Genomic DNA, 3,120 nt, shown 5'->3' on the forward strand with positions numbered 1-3,120 from the left:
CAATGGAAATCCGTATACATACACGGCGAATTCATATTTCTTTTCAATTGTAATACTTTTTCTGGCACGCGGCGGTTGTGTAATCTGAAGATTAGGTGAGTATGTGAAAAATATTGTATTATATAGCTGTGTTTGAATGTAATTCTTTCTTAATTACAGGAGGTTGCTTGGCATAATTTCTGCTGGTGTTATTTTCCGGAAAAATAAGACCAACATGAACACCCATGAGGTTAAAATAAAAGAGTTGACTGCAGCGGATGCATTTGTCAACGCAATTTTGACTAAATTGAGTGGAACAGATGAATAATGCAACAAAAAATCGGTGCCTCGTTTCGGTAGCAGCCTAATTGCTGCAAATTCATCGAACGCATCAAAAGNTAGCAGCCTAATTGCTGCAAATTCATCGAACGCATCAAAAGAATGTATTTGGCAGGCATGATTTTACTCGAACGCTCTAGCACATGTTCGAAAATCCTGAAGCTTCGGGTTCATTGCAAAAGTCCAGCTTGAGCTACGGCGGCGCCAAGCACATGCACACCAAGGGTGAACGTGAGCTTGTCGAATTCCTTACTGACGAAATTTTGGCTGAACGTAAATCACCAAATATTTCGACGAATCCCACCACTTTGGATAGCTTCAGCGTTAAGCGGGTTGACGGTGATGTGGAATTAACCAAGAAGAGTGATACGGAGAGCATCGTCATAAATTTCACTGCCAACCACACTGTAGACCCTGAAGATGAGCCTGAACTGGATCTCAATGCTGAAATCGGTAAGATGCGTAGCAAAACCACGCTTTGAAGTGGATATTGTTAAGGGCCCTATCACATTGTCATTTACATGCGCGTTCTTTTAGGGCACACTAGGGATGGGTAGTGGGGGGTTGAAATTCAATTTTTTCCGAATTTCGAACATTGCCCAACCATTCGATTATTCGATTCGAAATTCGGTGGTGCAAATTCGATGTTCCAAAATTTTTTTTTTATTTCAACTTCTTAATCGAGTTCGAGGTGTCAAATTCAAATAATCGCTTCCGCAGATGTTTACATTAAATATTTAACACCAAGTCATAAAATCTGTATCTTTCGTTCGATTTTCAAAAAGGAGGTAGGCGTCAAATGAAAAGGCTTGCCCTGTACATGTGTAATATGGTTTTAGTTTTGTGCCATATGCATATAAGAAAATCAAAATCAAATTATTTAATAAGTTAAATAAATTACCCCAATATGGGTATCAATCGAAATGGTTTTGAACAAACTTTATTTTTTAATTACATTTAGGAGGGGTTCCACCTGTTTGAAAAGTCGAATATAGTTAAAAAGTGTTGTGCTTAGAATACTATGCAACAATTAAGATATTTTTGAGATGCTTGAAGAGAGTGGCCACCTGTCTAAAAAGTTAAACTCAAATTACACTATGGGACAGCCGAAACCAGCCCGGATTTTGTTGACATTCTCTGAAAGTATACCCATCCAGTAATAAAACACTCCGTGGATTTGCAAAAGTTAGCTCGTTGTTTTATTTCATGGCCTACTAAAGTTTTCATGTCTCGGCCTAAGTAGTTTTGAAAAAAGTCGAAAAAATAGTTAAAATAAAATGTCTGAGCGAAATCAAAGTTTAAGACATATATAATAAAATATCATGGGAAATATTTTTGTAGAACATTTCAAAAGGCTTTTATTTGACTCTTACTTCAGGAAATCGCGCCAAAAGCAAATTTGGAAGGTCGCTAGAGGATTGATATATTCTAGAAAATCATTCTTCTGGAAATTTTACTAGGGGTCTTCTCAGGTGAAAGCTTCATGCCACCACGTAAAAGCCTCTACACATTAAAAAAAAAATTATAAAAAATCAACAAAAAAACTAGTTTAGTACAAAAGAAAAATTTTAAATTTGAGTTCCTTTTAGGCTCAGATGTTTTTGTCCCGATGCATCAGTTCGAAAAACATGTATTTTTTTTACTTGCATCCCTAAGGCAAATGGAGTGCCACACACAGTGATGACAAATTTAGTCAGAAAGAATAAAGTTGAAGAGTTGATTTTTTTGTAAATAAATATGAAATTCGATTTTTTCCTAGAAAAATTCGCTTTTGTCCGAATTTTAGCAACGCAAAGTTCGATTTCAAAAATTCGCCGTTTTGGAGCTAAAATTCGATTAAAATTCGAATATCGAAGCTTCGAAGGGTAGGGTTGCGAAAAGCGATACATCATATGGATACCTCGAACATCACGAGAAGCTAGTCAACAATTTTTTTCTGCATCGGACCGCAGTGGACCCTAAGTTATGTGAGTTTATAAAGGATTGCTAAGTTTTCTTAAAATTCTACATTCTAACTTCGGGCGGGGTGGTTGACTTTAAGCTTGGCCAAGTTAATATATTTTGAAAAAAGAAGAGTGTAGAAAACCAGCAAGTGTGCGAATAATTTACTTTAACATTAAAAGAACTGTAAGTACGCTTAAACTTGCTAGTTTTCGACCGCTTTCGTATCATTCTGAGGCGGAGTAGCTCGCTACTTCTGCAATTATTTTAATTATGAATTCAGATCTGAGGATGGTCGTTTTAGTGTAGCTAGATCAACCCGGGCTAACTCGGTTAAGAACCATCACCGCAAATACAATAAAAAATATTTAAAAAAAACACAAAAGATATGTAAAAATAAAAGCAAATTATCTAAAAAAAAAGTTACGACATGGACTCCCTCCTCTTACCTAGAAGTGGAATGTTATGGTAAAAGGAAGTGGAATATAATAAAGGCGATGAAGGGTAATTTATGAGGCGGTTGTTGGCTCCAAGTTTCCATCGTTGTATTGCGGGAGCAGAACCAACTTCACTAGGGGTCTAGTGACTTGACCTTTCTCCGTCAATATGTCCACTACGCGCACCCTACCATCGGTACCCGGGTGTAAGTTGACAACTCGCCCCAATCTCCATTCAGTTGGAGGCAGATTGTCTTCCCTTATAACAACGAGATCACCTGTTTTCATATTCTCCTTGGGGTGCTTCCATTTAATTCGCTTTTGTAGTTCGGCTAAGTACTCCACTTTCCATCGCCTGCAAAACGTCTGATGCAGTGCCTTTAGTTTTTGCCATCGATTGACGATGGAGGCAGGGTTCTCATTC

The 3,120-nt window shown here is 37.5% G+C and overlaps 1 pseudogene; it reads left to right on the plus strand.

The window, feature by feature from the left end:
* Nucleotides 1–316: 316 nt before the first annotated feature.
* On the plus strand, nucleotides 317–855 carry LOC108379675 (complement component 1 Q subcomponent-binding protein, mitochondrial-like; annotated as a pseudogene).
* The last annotated feature ends 2,265 nt before the right edge of the window (nucleotides 856–3,120 follow it).

This window comes from Rhagoletis zephyria, unplaced genomic scaffold (assembly GCF_001687245.7).
Source record: "Rhagoletis zephyria isolate East Lansing unplaced genomic scaffold, Rhagoletis_zephyria_1.1 Rzeph_scaffold_17012, whole genome shotgun sequence".
Lineage (NCBI taxonomy): Eukaryota > Metazoa > Arthropoda > Insecta > Diptera > Tephritidae > Rhagoletis > Rhagoletis zephyria.